This window comes from Xenopus tropicalis, chromosome 2 (genome assembly GCF_000004195.4).
Source record: "Xenopus tropicalis strain Nigerian chromosome 2, UCB_Xtro_10.0, whole genome shotgun sequence".
Taxonomy (NCBI): domain Eukaryota; kingdom Metazoa; phylum Chordata; class Amphibia; order Anura; family Pipidae; genus Xenopus; species Xenopus tropicalis.
The window spans coordinates 106,584,598-106,607,588 of record NC_030678.2 but is presented as its reverse complement, the minus strand read 5'-3'; the positions used below and the strand labels follow the sequence as shown (position 1 = coordinate 106,607,588).

The 22,991-nt window shown below is 37.3% G+C and overlaps 1 long non-coding RNA gene across 1 annotated transcript in view; it reads left to right on the top strand.

The window, feature by feature from the left end:
• The first annotated feature begins 14,669 nt into the window (after positions 1 to 14,669).
• LOC101732801 overlaps positions 14,670 to 22,991 on the top strand; it is a 28,594-nt gene continuing 20,272 nt past the window's right edge. The window contains exon 1 of the long non-coding RNA XR_001169968.3: positions 14,670 to 14,771. This is a non-coding gene — a long non-coding RNA (uncharacterized LOC101732801). The remainder of the gene's footprint in view (positions 14,772 to 22,991) is intronic.

The window sequence follows — 22,991 nt, the reverse complement described above, 5'->3', positions numbered from 1 at the left end:
TTAAATATGCTTTAGATGTCACGCATCTTTAAAATGGGGCAATATGGTATTTATTGATCTATATAAAACTCTAGCTATTATGTTGCTAAGAACTTGTTGAAAGTGGAAATTTAGGCTTTCAGTTTGTGTTTTTGCCTTGTAGCGTGAGTCTGGATTGCATGGGTAACCTGGGGTCCTAAATTTCTACTGCTGACTTGTATGATCCCTGCTGCTTACTATCACAGGATCCTTTGCAACACTGATTTCTGACCAGTGGCTTAGAAGCAAAGTTTTGCTTGCTGTTCCCTTCTGGCTATAAGGCAGGTGCTTGTTTTCGATTTCTGTCAAAAACAAGGCAAGTTTTGGAGGCAGAAACAAGTCCCTCTGCTTTCCATAGTGGATGGTGCACATATTCCCTGGAAAGCTAAGGCACTTCCAGTTCCAGAATCCATCACTTCACTATGGAATGGTGGGGAAACTGGACCCAGTGAGCACATAGACAAACTATCATGGTTTCCTTTTAGTCTGTGGAATCTGGTGTGCCTCAATAAAAATATATTTATATTTATTTTTTTAACTTTAACAGATAGTACTTATGCGCTTTAAATAAGCCCAACCGAATGAACATATGTAAAAAAAAAAGGGTGATTTTCCATTTAAAGGAACTATATAACCTTTTCTGTGATCTCCAGAAGCTTGGAAAACTTGTGCAATAATTTGCTGTCCTTTTTTCCTATTTTCTTTTCATCCATCACATACAGGATTTGTCAATAACTAGAGGTTAGCCTAGTTTCATTGTTGAATTGATATATTTATCAAATGTTAAACAAAATTGGAAAGTCACTGGATTTTAGACTGCAAGTTTAATGGCCATAGTGTATTCAGCAGCATGTTATGGGTATCTGCAAGAATAATTATAATGCTAACCCATCTGTTTTATTACATATACCCCTTGGATGAGTCACAGTCAAAACCACCCCCACTTGCTAAGCTTTCACTCCCAGCCATAAAATGCTCTTCCTAACACAATCCTATTTATTTTCAAACTTTTGAGAGGCTTTTATCAGGCTCATTATAACAGCCTTTTTAGCAATCTTCATTCCTACAAAATTACCACCTAATTTTTAAGTCCCTCTTCCCTATAGGGAAGTCAAATGTGAGAGAGCCGTCAACTTTTGTGGAGTACAATTTTTTGTCCTTTGCTTAATTGGGGTTTAGGGCTTCGCACTCCACATAGACTTTCCTGTGTTAAAAAGAAAACCAATATTCTGAATAAGGACAAAAAAGTGGCCTTGTATGATCCTGAAGCTGAACCATAAAGATTAATGCTAATACACAACATTACATCATGTTCCTTTCTATAACTACCGAACCAATGACACGAGACAATGTAGTGTTTCTTCCCTGCAGCACTCTAACAGGCTTTTTATAAACTATTTACAGAAATGTAAAGATATATATGATATATGTGATTGATCCATCACTGCGGTGCTATACAAGGACACAGTACTTTACTCCTTTTTACGTTGCAGTCCGTCGATATCTAATGCTGTAATAGTTTCAACAGCAATGCAAACAAGATTACAACTTAATTCCTTTGATGGGACCTTGGCAAACATACTGCTAAAGGTTTCTGGTGTCACATGAGCCCTCTGTAATATGTGTGTGTGATAGGAAATTAAATGAGTCACTGAATGGATTTAAAGGGCAAGGATATTGTTCTTCTGGGCTAAACATTTCAATGGAGATCACTATTCGGTTTCTCATCTTTGTTTACATAAGGATCATAACATGCCCATGTAGTGTGCTAATCTATCATACAAGGCTTATATGTACTTCATAACTGAATGCTTTGAAAAGCCACAGACCATCCGCAAGAGGGGAAAAGTCTTGTGCCAGAAAAAAATTTAGGTATCCATGGGAATGTATAATGATCATTGGAATTAATAATGTCACCATATATTTGGTAATGGGGTTCTCCACCCCAAAATGTTTTGTATTTTTTGCATAGAGGAAGAAAGTGTAAATCCAAGCAACTTTACAATATACATGTCAATAGTTGAAAAATTATTTGTGAAAATGTATAATTAATGTAAATTGGAAAGTAACTATAACAAACATTTTTCTTTTTTTTTTTGAGTGGAGGAACCCTTTAAGTCAAATGTTACAGAGGCGCATGATTTCCAACTGACAGTGCTCCAGCTGTTGCTGGGATCTGCATTTTACTAACAGCTGTAATGGTGCAGGATTGCACCAGTGCATAACATAGGATGATATGTATTCATAAGCTTCAGGAACATAAGACAACTGCAATTGACAGCTGGAGACAAGCATGATGAAGCAATCCCCAATATGTCTAAGGAACTTCCAAATAAATGATTAAATATACAAATGACAATAAGAATAAAATAATAAAACATTGCAGATTCTTCAACCTGTAGGTAGATCTATTGAACTTCTTGTTCTGCAAGCAGTGCTACAGGAAATTTTGTGCAGGCAAGAGGGAGTATAACAAAGCACAGATGCTTATGTCCCATAGTCAACAGAGAAACTAAATCTGAGAAGAAGCTGGGTAGAAGAGGTTGGGTATTACAGCAAAACAGCAATGTAAAACATACTTCATAACTGACAAATTAAGTGCTTATAGCAAAGAAAGTCAAAGATTTTGTAATAGCATTTACAGTTTCCAGACTTAAATATTATTGAAAACCTGTTGGAAGATATCAAACATGCAATGCATGCAAGGAGACCTAAGACTATTTCTGAATCAAACGTTTTGCTGGGACTTGTAAAGTAATTCCAGGAGTAGAGAACTATCAGATTTTTCCATGAGGCAAAGTGAAATCCTTGCGTCAGTTGGCACTTTACCAAGGACAGCACTTTACTAGAAATGAGGATCTTTTTGTGCAGCTGCACTCTCAGCACTGGTGATCTTCCCCCTCGCAGGTTTGAGGTAAGCAACAAGGGGGGGTTGCAACATCAGATCTCAGGCAGACAACTGAAGTACCACTGCTGACATAAGGGAATAATGTAAAGCTTTTACTTCTGCCAAAGGTGTTGAAACATGCTCTTTTGATATTGTCAAGTTTTATACTAAGACCGGCGGTACAATTAAGAGAGGGAGAGGACAGAAAATAACAAATTTACAATGCTGGTAAATATTTAATACCTGCCCTGGGCCTGGATAGAGCAAAACAGTCCGGTGGCAACCCTAATTGTAGAAGACATGCAATATGTCCAGCATGCACAAGATCCAGATAGTAGCTTAAGATGTCATTGGCAACATCATTACATACATTTTAAGGTAAATGTTGCCTTTAAGAGCACTGTAGAAAGGTAAATACAGAATTCTACCTGTTTATGTTTTATAGCTCCTTATAGATAACAGTATAGTCTGTAGTCAATTTAGTGCAGATAATGCAGAAATATTACAGAAATTTGGAGGAGACATTCCAGTGAAGTGAAGGAGGAATGTAAGCAGCCCACATATTAATTCCCTCCATAAGCAGGACCTCACGCATGAAACATATTCCTTACAGTTTTGTGTTTTCTTTTAGAAGCATGGATCTACTTAGCTTGACCTTTGAGATTTTGACATCTTTGCCATTTGAACAGTAAAAACAGATGAAAGTCTTAGCATTGCTTTTATGTCTGATCTAGACTTTCTGCATGACCACAGTGAACACTGACGGTATATAAGATGTAAAAGTGGTAAACTAAAAAAGCAGGTACTTATGAGTGAACTTTATGTTAAGGGGGTTATTTATCAACATTTTTTCCCCATTATTAAGGTTTTTTTAAATTTTAATTATGGTTTACATTTTTTTTATTAAGCAAAAATAGTGAAAAACTATAATGCAAACCATAGGCATCTGAAAGCTTGCAAGGTCATGTAGGAGTCAATGGGAGCTGTCCTTTGCAAAAATTTAAACTACTTTTTACTAGTCAATCTGAGTTTTTCCGATTACTGTTTGAGTTTTGTGACCCAAGTAGTATTCTTTTAGTACATAGAACCCTTAAATGACCTGTAAAATACATAGTTTTAAATGCACAATGATGCCATATTGATTTTATAAAGAGTGCTTAGTGATCCTATTTGTGTCACATAACTCACTGAAAAAGTGCAAACCCTATTTTAAGAGCTAATGTTATCAGGTGAAAAACAGATGTGGTCAAAATGACCATTTTAATTGTCACTGCTTTCCATATTAATCTCTGATAAATGCTGTACAATATGTGTACCTAATGGGCTCACTACCTGTCTCACAGTGCTTGGGAAAACAGTCTGGGGATAATTTACAAACCTAGGTGGTAATGGCAGCCAATTAGAGGTAATAATATCAGTCCTCTTACTCATTTCCACATTCACCCATAGATTTCAATTGAGTTATCATAAGATATTAAAGGACAGGAGAAATTGTGGGAAATGGTAATAATTATTGAGGTGGTAAAAAAAATTCAGTTTTGATCACGATGCGTTATAGCTATTTTATAAATAAGCAATTTATTTAAATATTAATATTTAAAGTGAAATGGTAACTTGTCGAGGTAAATTGTCTAGAAACTGTGCAGTCTTATGGGAAGCTAGATTCAGTAATTTGCTTCTTAAGTGTTTCATTAGAGTACAGGTATGGAACCTGTTATACAGAATGCTCGGGACCTGGGGTTTTACGGATAAGGGGTCTTTCCGTAATTTGAATCTCCATACCATATATTTACTAAAGAATCATTTAATATTTAAATTTAGAAGGATTATTTAGCCTCCAACAAGAAGTAATGGAGTAATTATATCTTAGTTCAAATACAAGATACTGTTTTGTTATTACAGAGAAAAGGGGTATCTGTCAGGATCAGCCAGGTTTCGAACACCACTTGTGGTGGTCCTGGCGGCATGCATTAGCCTCTGTAGCCACTGGAGGCATTTGGGCTCTGTCTGTTTCTTCCCTTGTCTCCTACTTTCTGTCTGCTCTCTTTCCTCCGCCCACCTCATTAACCTCATGTGTTTCCCATCATCTAATCTTCTCCCTTTATAAGCCTTTCCCTGACCATTGCCCCTTGCTCTGTCATTAATTGTCTTTCGTGACCCTGCCGTCCTGTTCCTGTGTCTGTGTCCTTGTTCTCGCTGGTTCCAAGCTCCAGTTCCGTGTCCTGATCCTGCCTTCTGCCTTGTTCCTGAGCCCTTCCTAGTTCTACCTTGATTTCCCGGTTTTGACCTTGGCCTGCCCTGACTACGTTTGACTGCCGCTTGCCCTGACCTTTTGCCTGTTTTTGGATTCTGCCTCTGCCTGCCGTTCTACATTCAGTTTGTATGTTCATTGTATGTTCGGTTACATCACTAGTTTATTAAAGTTCTTCACCTTCAACATGGCCTCTGGCACCAGTTCTGTGACTTATGGTTACACTCCGGGTTACCCAGTCTTCAGGCTCCCACCTTCCTGGTACTCCACAGCGTCTCCACAGGGAGACCGTGACAGTATCATTTTTAACAAATTTGAATTATTTGCTTATATCCAGAAAGCTCCAAATCTGTGCTCAGATTTTTTGTGCCTGATTTGTGTAAATATTTGTATTTATTGTAGGAATTAGGACTGAATTATTGTAGGAGTTGGGACTGTTCTGCTTAATACTACATGCCCTTGGTTTTTCAACCATCTAGATCAGTGCTGTCCAACATCTGTGGCACCGAGGGCTGAAATTTTTCTGGCCTACGTGGTTGAGTAACACTATTTCCTGCAAAGACATCATGAACGGCTGATAATGGAAGTCAGTTAAGTCACATTAAGCCATACCCTTAAATCCATATGGCTCCTTCTCCCCTGTGGATTTCACAGCAACCCCTAATAACATAATTATACATCTTAGGGACCCTCTAACAACTATTTACAAATGCTAACAAACTCCTGTCAGGTTCACCTCCCACAGGCAGCATAGGGCAGGCAGAGTATGGCACACAGGCAGAGAAAGGCAGGCAGAGTATGCCACACACAGGCAGCACAGGGCAAGCAGAGTATAGCACACATACAGCATAGATGTGAGGTGTGAACTATACAGAGAATTATAGGGATGAACAGCGGAGGGTCTTACAGGTGTGAACAATGGAGGGTTTTACATGTGTGAACAATGCAGGGGTCTTACAGCCTGAATCTGAGGTGTGAATGATGCAGGGGCCAGTTAATCTTAGTACTGATACCATTTAAAGCTTACAGAAAGGTAAGCAATCACAGCAGTCAGACAGAGTGGACTGCCAGTTGGATAGCACTGTTTTAGACTATACCAGCAATATTATTAGGTGCCTTATACTAAAGGTGAGTTGTTTAGCATAGTCCCATAATTTTCATAGCAGAAATTGAAATCAGTTTAAATTAATTCAGACTGTTCGTTATTTCATAAATTAGGGTAAATCAGAGTGCAGCTTGATTTAAAAAAAACTTGTGAATCAGTTTAATTGCATGCTGCGAAGTTACAAAATGGATAAAGATCCATTCATTATCCTTGCGACAAAGCAAGGTTTAGGAGGAATTTATTTTAATCTAGTCTTTCATTGTTTAGGTTTAGAATGATACCTAATCAGCAATGCAATGGTGGATGTTTGCTATGTTCATTTGCTATCCAGCAGAGCCTATGGTTCTCTTCCATAATGCATTGTTTAGCACTAGTATCATGGGGCTGATACACAGGTGATTTATAAGTTCCATCATTATTATGCCACAGGTTTTCATACTGTCTGATGGGTGATAAAAATACCTGTGCATATTTAAGCCATCTGTTTTTTAAATATTTAAAATTACTATACAATACCTCCTATTCATAAACTGATTCCTTTCCCAGAGGTTAGAGCAAAGCCCTCATTGGCACGCACTTAGTGATGTGGAATGCACATCTTGCTGCTGCACTGCATTGTGGTTGGGAAATGCCTTACCAGTACTATCACCTCTATTACAAACATGTTCCTATGAAATGAAAACGCATGACTGCTTTCCTCCCAATCCTTTCTTGTTTGCTACTGTATATACTGTTTATAAGTAAATAAGTATAGAAACATTTCATTAGACATTTACTGATCTTCATGGAATTCTGGACTGTGTGGCATTCCTCCTGGTGTTTTGAGCAGCAACCTTATTCCCTTAGATAGGAGCAATGGGGATGTGGCTGTCAGATATCTATAATGTACAAATATATGATATAGGTCAGTGTGTGAAGTAAAATAACTGAGATTTTGTTTGTTTTAGTTTGTATTCTATAACTCATTATATCTAGGTCACAATTAATATATAACATTTATAATATATAAAATAAGTGTGACTTGTCAGCTACATATAAGAAGCATAAAACATGAAAAAATGTTTCCAAGCCTGTACTTCCATACATTTTCTTTGACTCTTGGAGTGCTGAGATTCCCTATTCAAGTTAATGGTAACCACAGAAGATGGTGAGTGGTGCTATTGAGCTTTTTGAAAAGCGTCTTGCGTGCCATAGTCAAAATGGCAAAAAATGTTCTCCTTTTCTTCAGACTATTTTTAATTCTATTTCACAGATGCTCTTAACTGGATCTCTCTTTCTAAATAATGGGCATTGTTAAACTCTCTGAGACCTTAGATATGATCTGTCCCCATCTCTTTGTAAAATATGGGCTTATCTTGATGGTCAGCTCTCTAGAGATCATAACATATAAAATATGATATATGTAATATTATCTCCAATTTTCAGACAAGAGCATTAATCGTGTGACTTTTAACATCTCTGCAAACAAAGTATGTTTTCTCTGTTTAAACCTACTCTCATTCCTATTATTGGCCTGAAAGTGGACCCATTGTTTACTAAGCCATGTTGCCAGTTCACATGTTTAAGTCTAAGGCTTTTGACCTTTATTTGCCTCCAAGTTTTAGACTTCTCCACAGAAAAAAGAGACAGTTGAGGTAATATATTATTAGTATCAGGGCCGCCATCAGAAATCACAGGGCCCCCCTCCCACCAGTACAAAAGACTCACAGCCAGCAGCCCCCCCCCCAATACATGGTAGCCAGCAGTGCCCCCCCCCAGTACATTGGTAGCCAGCAGTGGCCCCCCCAGTACATTGGTAGCCAGCAGCCCCCCCCAAGTACATTGGTAGCCAGCAGGCCCCCCCCAAGTACATTGGTAGCCAGCAGTGCCCCCCAGTACATTGGTAGCTAGCAGTGCCCCCCCCTAGTACATTGGTAGCCAGCAGGCCCCCCCAAGTACATTGGTAGCCAGCAGCCCCCCCCAAGTACATTGGTAGCCAGCAGTGCCCCCCAGTACATTGGTAGCCAGCAGTGCCCCCCCCAAGTACATTGGTAGCCAGCAGGGCGCCCCCCAAGTACATTGGTAGCCAGCAGCCCCCCCCCAAGTACATTGGTAGCCAGCAGGGCCCCCTCCCCAAGTACATTGGTAGCCAGCAGGGCCCCCTCCCCAAGTACATTGGTAGCCAGCAGGGCCCCCTCCCCAAGTACATTGGTAGCCAGCACAGAACGGAACAGCACAGCACAGCCAGCGGCGTCTTCAGCGGCGTCTTCGCGTTCCTCCTTGGCGAAGCCTCTGCACTTCTGAGTGCCGGCAGAAGAAAGGCCCTTTTATAAGGTTGCGCCCCGTGTGTACTGACGTGCATGTACGCACGGGGCGCGACCAATAGGATCACCCGCTGACCACCAATGACAGGGGGCCCGGAATGAATTTAAGGGGGCCCGAGCTATTAAGAAAACTTGAGCACAGCCAGGCCCCCTTTTAAGGTTAAAATTGTCCGGGCCCGGGACGGCTGTACCCCCTGTGCCCCCCTGATGGCGGCCCTGATTAGTATACTTTATTTATATAGCACCAACATATTGTTTGGAACTTTTAAAATAATAATCACCCTTCACTTGCCCCAGTGGAGCTTACAATCTCAGCACTCTCAGCAAATTAAGTCAATTAACCTGCTTGTATGTTTTCAGAGTGTAGGAGCAAACCCATGCAATCATTGGGAGAACATACAAACAGTTCTGCAAAGCACCAATGCCTACCTATTGCACCACTGTTGTGCCACAGCAAATAAAAGAAGCTACAGCTGTTGAGGCATTTTTTCTTAGTAGGAAAGAATAGTCATACATTCTTTCAGAAATTAATATTTTTTTGCTAATGCAGAAAGCCGGGGCAGCCAGTTGCATTTTAATTAGTATAAAAATATGACTAAAATACGAGAGATAAGTAAATGTCTATTTCGTTGCTATGCATTACTGCTTTGACTATAGTATGATCCCTTCTGCATTTTACTGGCTGAGGAGGGGATGAGTGCTGCCTCACAGCTACGTAAATTGCAGCCACAAGTCTGTGCTACAAGCAGGCAATTGCAGTTCACTCAACAAAGAACCAAAGAATTTAAGATTACAGAAATATGACATGTACCTCAAGAGAAAAGAGAATAAATTCAACATTTCCTGGTAATACTGTGTTCATATATAGTTTTAAGGTTAGTCCATAATTAATTTAATTTCTTATAACTTGAACTCCATTCAAGATCAACATTTCTTCCTTTGTGAAAGACTAAGGCAGTCATTTTCAGGGTATGATAAAAAGCAGAACTAAAATCTCACTATTGCCAGAAAATTAATAGCCGCTCAGTTGTGAAAAAAAGTCTTATAATGAACTCATGACTAAGGAATGTATTAAAGGAATGAAAAAAATATGGCACTCCAGGTAATGTGCCAAAGGGTCAGAACAGATATTTCTGCTGACATCTGGAAATCACAGTTTCTAAAAGATGGAGACAACAAGTTTACTTCACTGACAAGGGCACACTTTTTATAAATGGGTATATGCAGTCCTTAGCTGCACTTCTTCATAAACACTATTGGATAAAGATGAAGTAATAAGATTTAAAAACATTATTTGTTAATGAGAGTTCTATGGTAACCACATTTCCCATGCAACTTTGGGCAGCTTGGAGCTATTAAAAAACATTAAACAGCATCTATTATTTATATGCATTATGTGTTTTTATAACAGCAACAGAATGGAATTAAATGTTTAAAACTGAACACAGTTTAGTAGCTGGTTGTATTTATTTTAAACATGTCTATTATATATAGGTACATTGATGACAGTTATATATTGGCGTGTTTCCCAGTGTCCCTTTAGTTTTCATACAATTTGGAAGTAGAATGATATTTTAACAGAAAGGCATACAAAGGACATACAGTATTTGTCAAAGGCAGATTTGGTAGGCAGTTCATCTAAAATACTTTCTGCAAATTGTAACACATTAATTAGTATATTTGAGTGTTACTGTTCAGATCCTCTGTGAGAGTTTTTTTCTTTTTTTTTTAAATATATGGCGATTTTAGTGCTGGGAGTACTTTTGTAACCAACTATAAATAGATAATTTAGTCATATGGGAAAATTCTTACTTATAGTTCTAAGTGACAGTTATTTTCATCAGTAAAAAAAATAAAATATATATATGTTTTCTGACAATGTTCATATAATTTTCTCTGATTAAGATTGACGTTCATAGGAAATTTACTTTTTGAATGTTACAGTTGAATGTAACTAGATTGATAACTATGTCTGAAAATTGTGGTAGCCCTCTTATCACAGAAAAAGACAGCAGCATCCAATAAGTAACTTTAGGCAGATCTGTGGCTGTTTTTTATTCACATCAGAGTTTTTGAACATTTTGCACTGTTTCGCTTTAGGGGCCTTTCCTTGGGGGGACTTTTAGTTTACCCAGGAAAACTATATATCGTTTTTTTCAGGACAACTTAAGCTTTCAAAATATGGTGGAATTTTTGTGTAATTCCAATTCTGTAACAAGATATAGGCTTCTAAATGTCTAAAAAAATGAAAAAAATTAATATTTTCCATAATATAAACACACCAGAAACAAAAATTATTTTATGCATGAAAATACAACTGATTTGGAAAGTCCCATGTCTCCTAAACGTGCCAATACCAAATATATATACTTTTATGGAGATTTCTCACTTGTATAGGTCAAAAACTCCCAGCAGTATACTACCAAATTTCCAAAGCACTGCTCCAGAAAGCTGCATACTTTAGATTTCAAGCCCAAAAATTCCACTAACAGAAGGTTTATCCCAGAAAAGAAGAAAGAACAGATTCTGGGGAATCCAGAATAGGTAGAACTGCCTGTCTACTCCAAACTACCAAGTTGCAATGCTTTCCTAAAGTTATTGGTTATTATCAAAATTTGTGAAATTTCTTAAAAATCGCTTCAAAGCTTCCAGTCTATAATATCTTATCTCCCACATATCATTAGGTACCAAGAGAAAACACCCTAAATATGAATGCCAGAGGTCCACTGTTTTATGCCCAATATGCATAGGTTTTACAGGTATGTGGCATGTAGGGGCACCAATGTGAACAGACCCCCATATGATCTGTCATTTCAGCTTCTGCAAAATCAACACACTTACATCATTTTGTGTGGGATAAAGCTAGAAAAAATTACGCTCACCCCAGAAAGCCATATATTTTTGGAAAATACACATTCCCCCAAATCTAAAATGGGTATCCATGTCCTTCTACTCCAAAGTAGCAAGCCGCAAAGCTTTCCTAAATTTGGCAATTTTGATAATATTTCTAAAAATCCTCTCAAAGCTTCCAGTGTGCAGCATCTTATCTCCCATGTATCATTAGGTACCAAGGTAAAACACCCTGAATTTGAACGCCAGGGGTCCAGTGAACAGTTTGATGCCCAATATGTATAGGTTTACCTAAGTATGTGGCATGTAGGAGCCCCAATGTGAACATACACCATATGATCTGCCATTTCTGTCATTTCAGCTTCTGCAAAATCAACACATTTACATAATTTTGTGTGGGATAACGCTAGTAAAAAGTACATTCACCCCAGAAAGTCATATATTTTCTAAAATGGGTACCCATGTCTTTCTACTCCAAAGTACCAAGCCCAAAGGTTTCCTAAGTTTGCCGATTTTTATGACATTTCCAAAAATCACCTCAAAACTTCCAATATGCGGCATCTTATTTTCTATAGGTCATTAGGTACCAAGATAAAACACCCTAAATATGAACCCCAGAGGTCTACTGAACAGTTTGATGCCCACTGTACATAGGTTTATCAAAGCACATGGCACTTAGAAACCCCAAAATATACCTTGTGCACACTAATTTCATGGCTTACCTTTAAGTCATAACCACATGGCAGTTTTATGTGGGACAGAAACTGCAGAAATGTAGGGTGACCCCTGAAAACCACACATTTTTGAAAAGTACACATTCAGACAAATCCAACATGGGTAAAGAGTCCTTTCTACACCAAAGTACCAATCTGCAAAGCTTTCCTAAAGTTAGTGGTATGACATTTCAGAAAATCGCTTAAAAATGTTGAAATTTGGCGCATTTATCTCAACAATTTGTATTGTAAAATGTACACTGTTGCCAAAACTAGCATTAGTATATACAAAATGATCATCTAAAGCGACATTGAAAACAATGGGTTTAAAACTGGATCTCTGTAACCTATTAAAGGAATCCAAGTATTTTCTGCCCATGGGGGAGAGATGTACTGTAAAATAACAAACATACTTTATAAGACTGCAGTAAGCAGTAAGATATGAATATCGCATATGGCTGTTAAAACGATTAATTTTGTTTTTGTTGTTACCTTTCCTTCAAACTGAACATTTTTTGCTCATGGCTACCAGCCCTTGTCATGTAATGCTGAGGTTAATTGCTAGATGAGTAAAGGCGGTTTGGGGCATACATTTATTGACAACGTTGATGTAATTTACACTACACCCACATCTTTTAAAACTGTGTGGAAATGGCTGTAAATTAGTGCACATCCTGTCATTTCACAAAGCATCATCCTGTCATTTTTACAGAGCATTACTCCTAATAATGAAATACTCTGCAAGAGCTTATTTTCTTAACAAGCAGTTGAAACGATCAATAATTTTCCATGCGTAAAATAATACAATTACGAAGGTAATTAGTCAGCTGCTTGCCAGCCAACATATTTCTGAAGGAGCAAATATTTGAATATATTGCAATATATCAGAACTTGTAATAAACATTTACATTTACTAGATATAAATAACTGTTGTGTTTGTGGTAGACTCTGAATCGCACTTCTAATTTCAATTTGTCTTGTCAAATCCTCTTTCCAAATGGCAGGTCACAGAAAAAAAATCTTTTCTAATAGAAGTATGGCATCTCTTATGCAGAAAACTATTATCCACAGAGCTCAGAAATATAGGAAGGCTATTTTTCATGATTCTTAATTGTTGTCATTATTTTCCTTTCTCTGTAATAATAAAATAGTTGAAGTTGATGATAACTAAACTGCATAAATCCATATTAGTTGTGAAACAATGTTATAACTCCTTATTTTAGAATTAATACCTCTAATTTTTGGTATTAATGCAGTGCTATGTGTAGAGCATGAGTATGTGACTACCTTTTGTTTTCAGGAGACTTTACACTGCATGGAGTTATTTACTTCTATAATGATTTTTTTCCCCCACATTCACCGCATTATCTGTAAAGACTGTGCACACAGTACACTATTAATTACAATGGAAAATATGGTGCCTCTGTGTGTGCAAATATGTTCAATGCTTCAGCTAAGCCTCAAATGTCTGTATTTTACTGGACATCCCTGCTTTTCTTGGAAACAGCTAATAACTCCTACTACTGTCTCACACGTCAAATCTCTCCTCCGAGTACTCCTTAACTTTAGAAATATATTCCCTTGCGCCTGCAATAAGATATGCAACCATCTGTCTTTTTACCTCTTAGGACTCTTACACAAGAGCAGAATACCTTTTGTGCACATGTAACATGCTTGGGAATTTGGTTTAAAGGAGAACTAGAACTTAACATATTTTACATACTAAAATTATTGCACCAGCCTAAAGGTTTAGCATCTATATAGTTGTAATGATCCAGGCCTTTAAAGTAAACACAGCAGTGCCCCATCTTGGATCTTTTTCAGAGTGTCAGTGACACTGACATGCTCAGTATGCTCTAGGAAGCTGTTGAGAAGCTGTCATGATGCTGATGTCATGAGTTTATGGCACGGGGCTGATTTTAAATTCTAATGCTAATTGCACTGGTTTTAGGACTGCCTTGTACTAATAATCTGTGTTATTTGCTAATCAGTCTTATATGGTGACATTTATATTCTGTATATACAGTTTATTATGAGTGGGTCCCTAAGCTCATGTAAGTGACAGCAGCACAGAGCATGTGCAGGGAATCAGTAGAAAAGAAGATGGGGAGCTACTGGGGGCACCTTTGGGGGCACATATCTTCTCTGTGAAAGGGCAGTGGCTTCCTTGGGCTGGTACAGTATGCCAAAACATAATGTACAGCATTTCTACCATAGTTAGCCTTTAGTTCTTCTTGAAGTATCCACTATATCCCCTCACAGAGCACCAAGTACAAAAACAATATGCCTGTCATATGCATTACCTCTTGTGAGGCAATTTCTCTGACATGGAGCATAAAAATATTAACTCACAGCCTCAATATATTTTATCCTCCAGATAAAAAATGTTACTTGATATCTGCAACTTTTCTGGGGATGCATTACGTCTTGTGTGGATCAAACTTGTGAAATATCAGCTGTCTGTAAACTGTTTAGAATTGAAATTCTTTTTAAAATGCTAATTCCTGAATGACGTTGGTAAATTTGCTTTTATGAGATTGTGAACCTTTTTCTTTTTAAACAGTACTTTGTCTCCAAAACTCTGTGGTCGTCATGGAATGTCCCTTTCCTGTCTACTAAATGGGCCAAAGATGAAGATCTAGAAGTAAGTTTTTCAAACAGTAGTATTTTTTTTTTCTTTTGCAGTTGAACAAATTTGAGACAGTTTGCCAAGAATTTTAATGTTTTCCTTTCCAGAATTTTAAAATATTTTCGAGGTTATGTCAGAAATGTACCACAGCATTTAATGGCTTACTGTAAAAGATTTCCACAGGTACTGATTGTAATATAGGTATCTATTTTCTGGAAATGAATCATCCAGAAATATATTTAAAAAAGAAATACAACATCACTATCAATCTTAACAGTGTTTACAATTAGTAAACTGCCTTCCTGGCTACTGGAGCACTGAGACCTGCGTCCACCCCAGTGAATGAAATGCTGCTTGCATTTGGCAATGCTGTATTAATGAGAACTGGGAGCGGGGTGGCACATAGGCATTCTCCCTCCTGCATCCTAACTTGTACATCATTCAGAAGCACAATTTTGGGAGCAGCAACAATCCGGTGTAGGTGCAAAGTACAGCCAGACCCCGGGCAGAAGTGCTCTCTACATTAGCACTAGGGGGTATGCATTTGTGTCCCTTAGGGGTATTTATATTATGCTATGTAAAACGTAGGGTAAAACATTACCGGTGATGTTGCTCATAGCAGCCAAATAGATGCTTTGCTTTGGTTTTCTAACTGTTGAAATCTAATTTTCACACAGCATAATAAATATAACCCCATGTGTTCTTTGTACATTACTGTGAGAATTCAGAGTTTTCTATTTTTATTGCTCATCTTTCATTTCATGTCCTCTCCTATTCTTGTACCATTCTCACTTTATAACTGATTCCTGGTCATAAGGCTCTAACAACCAGATAGGGGCTACAATTTTAAGCATAAGTATTAAAGATGAAAAAACATAATGAGAGTCATTTTCAAAGTTTGCAGGGTGCATATTTTCTGAAAATGGTTGTTTTGTGCATGGTTACCCTTACACACTTTTTTTGTCCATCCTTATTTTTTGGGAATCGCAGTAACAAGTTAATTGCGCACAAAATTTCACATATTGTGGTTTGTTTGAGTATGTGCGTGTTTATTGTGCACAAATGTAGAACCAATTTTCACTTTGTGAATATAAACTAGCAATTTGCAAAATCAATTTAGCGAATATTTTTTCTGCCACCAAAGTTGTGGCATAACAGTTTGTGCATGATTATTTGCGAATTTGAAAAGCTTTTAAGGACATTCACACTGCGAATAAAAATTCACAATTAATATATTAAAAACGGGCAGGGCAACTATGTTCACTGTGCGAATAATTCTGCGCTGCAAGAATTTTAGAAATGACTCCAAATAACTCAAAACCAGCAAAAAATAAGAAATGAAGACTAATTACTAATTGTATTAGAACATGTTTGTCTATATTGTACTAAAAGTTAATTTCAAGATAACTGAACAGTTATGTGTTCATGTGTGATGCACTTTTTCTTTGTAACAGTAAGACAATACCTTGGTGTTGAATAGCATAGCAACATTTTCATTGAAACATTAACATGAAACATTTTCATGTTTCAGTATGCTTTAGACCATTTTAGTAATAAAGTTCCAGAATATGAAAAGACCCATTATCTGGAAGAGTCCCTAAGCATTCTGAATAAGAGATCCTATACCTAAAAAATATAGATTATAGAACATTTTACTTTATTAGATACAAAGGGGCTTGTTTGCTGTGAATTTGTAGTTGTTTTTTTGCCTTTCTCTTCCTAGCAGTTAGGCAGGTTTCATTTAATTTGTTCTTTTTCAAAATAAATTACTATGATACTCTGTAACGTAGTAAGCATTTCTCATGATTTTTAACAGTTTTTAAAGAAGTTCTAGATACCTGCAACAGAAACTAACTAATAAGGCTGTCCCAGACCATTCTGCCACTCTTCTTGGCCACTATATAACAAGCTGCCTTTACTCTGTAAAGGTTCTGGACAGTTGCAGGCATGACCAGGGTGGCAATGTAATGCAGATGAGAGGGCAGTATGATCTCCTTAAGAGTGTTGTTGATAGTTAAGAGTCAAACTTCCTATTTAAAACAGGCTCTTAAATTTAAATGCAGTCTGTGAGGTACTCACTTCATATTACGGTAGAAACTCTCCTGATTCTAGTTCTGTCTGTGCATGTTCACAACATTTGTGGCATATTGGTATGATGAACCTTAATATTAGTAATTAAGATATCAGTTTAAATTAACCATAAATATTTTCTGCAACAATGAAAAAAAGCAGAACAAGGTAAGTTCAGTGATTTTAAAGGACAATGAAAGGTTAATATAAATTAAAAGTAAGTCTAAAGGACTCTTTTTAAGTACTTACTGCATATCTAAATTCCCAGATCCCTGCTTGCTTCTCTGAGATATTGTGCTGGCAGCCTACAGCAGTGTGAAGACAACAGTGACATCACTGAAATCTCTCTTCCCTTCCTGTAGGCTGCCAGCAGCAGCCTTCCTATTCTCTGAGCATGTGTGTAACTTGATCCTGTCTCCTGTTCTGAGCTACACATGCCCACCAGCCAATCAGAAGCGGATCTGCCAGAGGGGAGGGGGGGAAGGAATGAAACGCATGTGCAGTATGAAGCAAGGAGGGAAAGGAAGGGAGAATACCTTTTTAGAGATGGCTGCCTGTTCTAGAAAATGTGAAGTAAGTGTGACTGAGTAAATATTTGAGTGGTGAGCCAAAAGTGTGGTGTTTTTACTAAACAATAGGAGGACTATTGGGCAGTATGCTTTTTAAATTTTGACTTGCATTCTCCTTTAAGATTCTGTGCTTATAAATTACATGTATGGAGAAGCTTAAAGCTTAGATAGTTACAACATTTAACTGTCTAAAAAGAAGTATTTTACATTTTATAAAGATGCGCTTAAATTATCTGAAATATAGTCTGGGAGCTTCTTTTGTAGTCAGAGTACTTACTATGCATTAAACTGTGCAGGGCGGTTATTGGCTGCTCAACAAAGAGATTTCTAATTACATAAATATGGAACTGTTCTGTATTAACTCCAAGGTTTGACACAATCTGTTTAAAATTAATATCAGCCGTATCAACATTTATTTTTTTAAATTCTAAAACGGGATATATGTAAAAGTCAAAACAGATATAAGAAAAAACACAAACAGGCATGGGACCTATTATCTTTAATGCTCGGGTTGGATATTAGCAAACATTGAAATGCATTATACAGAAAAAAAAGTCATATGAATATCAGTACAAAAGTTCTCTCTTGGTCATTTCCATTGTAAGAGTTACTGGGTGCTTATTCCCATTCCCAGTACAGAAAGGATGATAACAATGCATTGAGGAGCCCACAATCCTGACTGCATTGTGCCATAATGTAAACAGAATTATCTGCAAATGTCTGGGCACTTAAATTATGGTATTTCTTACGTGCTATTTTCACTCTGTGTGGTAGAATGAAAACCACAAAATATAGAGTAGGGGTTACCTTTTATTGCCTAACGTAGTACAGGTATGGGATCCCTTATCCGGAAACCCGTTATCCAGAAAGCTCCGAATTACGGAAAGCCCGTCTCCCATAGACTCCATTTTAATCAAATTATTCCGAATTTTAAAACTGATTTCCTTTTTCTCTGTAATAATAAAACAGTACCTGTACTTGATGCAAACTAAGATTTAATTACCCCTTACTGGATGCAAAAAATCCTATTTTTTAGTAGACTTTAAGTATGGCGATCCAAATTACGGAAAGACCCCTTATGTGAAATACCCTTGGTCCCAAGCATTCTGGATAACGGGTCCCATACCTGAAGATTATAAAATGCAAGATTCTGGCACTTTTTGGGCCCCTGTTTCAGGCATGGAATATACAGAAATTGAAAAATCATTATATTTATACAAACTGACACAGGGTAAAAAAAAATCTGATATGTGTATTCAAATCATCCCCATGCAGACATTGATCAACCTCCATCAGCATGGTCCTCTGCAGAGGTTAATGTAATTAAAACCTGGTTGTTAGGTGATGGAAGTTCTGAAGTGTGTTTAGAAGTGAAAAAAACCTTTTAAAGTGTGTCTACTGGATACAGATCCCCCCAGACAGTATCAGAGTGATATTAACAGTATTCATATATGTACATGAAGCTTCTATCCCTGTTAAGGCCGCACTGTAGGGTGTTGAACTTCTGCATAAATTTGTATTTCCGCTCCTTTCTCTCCTCTGTTTTAAAGTTGCCTATTAACTAGTAATTATGATTCGAACACCATCAGTACTATGGTGACTGCTATAAAATTGTGCTGCTGGGAGATTTGTTTTCTCACAGCTGATATTAGATCTGTGGAAGGATATCTGCTGGCATAGTGTTTGTTCAGTTTTTCCCACATATAACCCTGTAGTTGTGAATTTCACACACAGGAAAAGGTATAGCACATTGGATGACTTGCAGGCACAGGGAAAGGCTGATGCCACCGTAGGAGATCATTCTTGGCAGGATGGGAATCAGTCCTGCCAAGAATTAGCCTTATGGTATTTTACCTGATTCATATCCAGTTTAGGAGCATTAATATGGATCTTTAGTGAGAGGTTTAGGCTTTTTGGCAATATTAGTTTTAGTAAGTTCCACTGGGGATTTAGGGAGAGGTCAAAATTATTTTGCCTCTTATAAATTAATTAAAGGACCTTAGAACACCAATTACTTACTTTTCTACCTTAGAGCAATTCTCTAGTCCATAGATACAGTTCTGGAGTCCAGCTCTTCTGTGCTGCCATCTGTGCTACACTTTACTATCCTTCCTCATACAATGGCAAATTTCTGTCACCTTTTATTAAAAGCCACCACTATAAATATACACCCTTACTGCTATGTGGGACAGCCATTAATTCCTGCCCATGATAAAAGAACAGAAATGGTTATAAACGCAACTCTAATATTAATGCAACAAATAATTAAGCCTGCGTAGGAAACTTTAAAGTTTTAAAACAATTTCAAGTTCTGTTGCCATAGGATCAGCTTTTAACATTTACAGCTCTTTTCACAAATGTAAGCACAGGTAGGATGCTATAAAGAAACAATAGGAAGTCTTTTCCACTTAAAGCTAGTATAACAGGATTCTAAATGCCAAATCTCAATAAACCTGTGGGTGGATTTCCTACACTGAAGGAGGAGAGCTGCTGTGTGCTGGTGTTACATGACTCACCTCCTTTCTACAGGGAATCTTTCTGACATTCCATATAAATTATCATTGATTGCAGAGTAATTCAGAGCTAACTGCTACAGTTGAAAAATTATTTCAGTTCAGTGCACTTATAAGACTATACAGGTCTGTCCTAAGTTATATATATATAAATATATATGTATATGCAGTATATACATATATATCAGAGTATATGTGTGCCTTTATTTTCCATAAGATAGACTATAAATTATGCAAGAACAATTTATGTGTGAATACACCATACCGTGTCAACGTCATCAGGGCTATATTTAGGTCTGGTGCAGTGGAGGGCCTAAACATGCCCCTCCAGTTGTGGAAATGATGTCACGTTTGCCCTCCATCCCCCCCGGCAGCTCAAAATTTTATTTTATTTTTTTTTAATAATTTTTTTTTTCGTTTATAAAGGCACACAAGGGCAGTCCCCTAAAGCAGACGCCATAGGCAGAGGCCCTCGGGTGCCTATATATAAATATGACTCCGAGTGGCATATTGCCTATCTGCTTTCAGTTCACTGTCATGTTACTGAATAGGAGATGGGGGAGAGTGATATCAGGAGTTTTGTTGAGCACCAAAATGTGAATGCCTGAAATATGCCATATATGCTATTAAGTATTATTATAATTTATTTTAAATAATAACAAACAAACACTTTTTCAACATGTGATAGAGGTACTACAAATTCTGTGAAAGCACATAGTAAATCACAAACTTTGTCTGGTTCTGGTTGATCTCACATGAAGGCACAATAGCATTAATACACACTGCAGTAAAGGGGTGAAATGCTACTGCCATTTTGAAGTTCTCCCTAACAAGTTGACATATGCAAATCACAATAGAAACTACCAAATGTATATAGTTTAATCAATTCTAGTCATGTGATTTTATGATAAATGTGCTTCTTCAGTGCTTATCGACCATTCTCAAAAATATATTAAAAGCACAGTAATTATTTACATTGTATAGGGAAATGGAAAGTGCTATTCCCTTTGCTGCTATGTCCTGGTACTGTAGTTAAGTTATTTATGTGGGGTATGTTTTTTTTATTGGCCCTAGAGTTAGTGACCACTTCTTGTCACACTTTAATATATTGATTGGAGAAGGGTGGTTCTTACTCTTTGGCCTCCATCTTCTGACACAAGTGGATGTGTGCTGGTGAGCCTTGTGTCAGCAAGGCCCTGTAAAGAGTCCTGCTTTGGAAGAACAACTCCTCTGGACAAAGTCAGGAAACATGGAACCCATGAATGAAGGTTATTCAAACATAGGACTAGCTTTCCCAGAGCACATTCTAGGAATGTAAGATAGTGTGACATAGATAGAGAGCAGTCTTATGCATCATCTAACTAATGGGACCACAGTTCTGAAGAGATTCAGGCATAGTGTATCACTCACTGAACAATTCCACTGGAGGGGATCCAGACCACTAGCTGGTAACCAAAAGGTTTATCCGAAATCTACCAAGCATCTCCACAGTGGTGTCACATTGCTAAGCTCTGTTTTGATTGTATCTCACAACACTACTACCTCAAGGTCTGTGAGTAAGCCCTCTTGTGTTTCTCAATTACTCAAAAAGCCTTTTTCTTACATTTACAAGAACCTATTTGTTTCTTTTTGGTAGCAGAGAGTTGTTGTTGTACAAAACCCTCTCCTTTTCTCCACTTAGTGAGAGCCTATCTTTGAAGAGGAGTTCAGTGTGACCCATGTTATAGCATCACTAGCTGATAAAGTACAATTTGGGCACACTACCACATAGAAAACAGAATTAATTCAAAACTGCACCGAGGCGTAGTCTTAATGGAAAATATGTATGCAAATGTATTTTTCAGTAAGACTATGCCTGAGTGCACTGTTCTGAATTGGGTCTGTTTTCTTTTTGGTAGTGTGCATTTGTGTTAACCCAGTGTGCACCAGTTATTTGGCGGCGAGTATGATGGAGCGTCCATAGTTTTGGCACTATCTGCGTTAATGGCAAGTCAGCATATGGAGTGCAGTTCCTATATTTATGTATAAAGTACAATTTGGGCCAAGATAGATACACATCTGTTTTCTAATTTTTTTTAGCGTTAAAATTTGCTCTTTAAAACCTGCTCATTTTAGGGTGCCACTTCTGCTTTAACTGAGGGAGAAATATAAACCTCACGTAGACTCTGCCAGCATGTGTCTGCTTGGTAGGAATTTTACCAATGACGTGTCAAAGATCAGTGTCCTGAGGGGATTATTTGCTGATTGGCCACTAAAGAGTGTCCAGATTTAGGCAATTTGCTTTATCGGGAGGCTGTGAGGTTCAAGCCCCTGGAGCTTCAGCAGCAATTTCACTGCTTTGTGTCTTAACTTATATGTTTGTGTCTGGATATAATTTTAATTGCTTCTCTTTGATGATAATAAACTGACAGCTTTTCTCTGACACAATAACCATTGTAATATATTAGCCTAGAAGACAGACAGATGTACATGGGCTATATCTGAAAGATTTTTGCTGTTTCGAACGTAAACCCCATACTGAAAAGTATGATCACATTGTATAAGTTGTTTCACATGATAAAATATATTTATTTATAGATGAAGGATCCAAATTAAAAAACATTTATTTATGTCTGCAAAGTAATAGCAGCAGGCATTGGCATCTTCTAATGAATGGCAGAAAGGAAAGCATGAGTCTACTTTCTCATCAATACTCATGCCTGAGATATTAATATGGGAAGATTTGCTTATGATATACTTGATTGTGCAATGATTTTAAATGGTTCTTCTTGTGGACAAAGGTGAGCAAGTTCAGTTATTGCCCATTTAGAAAATTAGAAAACTGAGTAAAAAAACTGTCCTTTACATATACAAAGGATTGGATTTTTGTCAGGTTTTTGTACTAATTATACATAAAACCATTAAAATAATAGGATTTACTAATTTGACAACCTTTACTAGTTTCCATTGATATTGGAATTGCAAATATTGCAGTTGCATTGGAATTGTTTTTGTCAATGTTAAAGTCATTTATTAATAAGGCAAAAAAACAAAAAAGTTACACTTGTATTGAAGTTATATCAGAATATAATAAAAAATTAAGT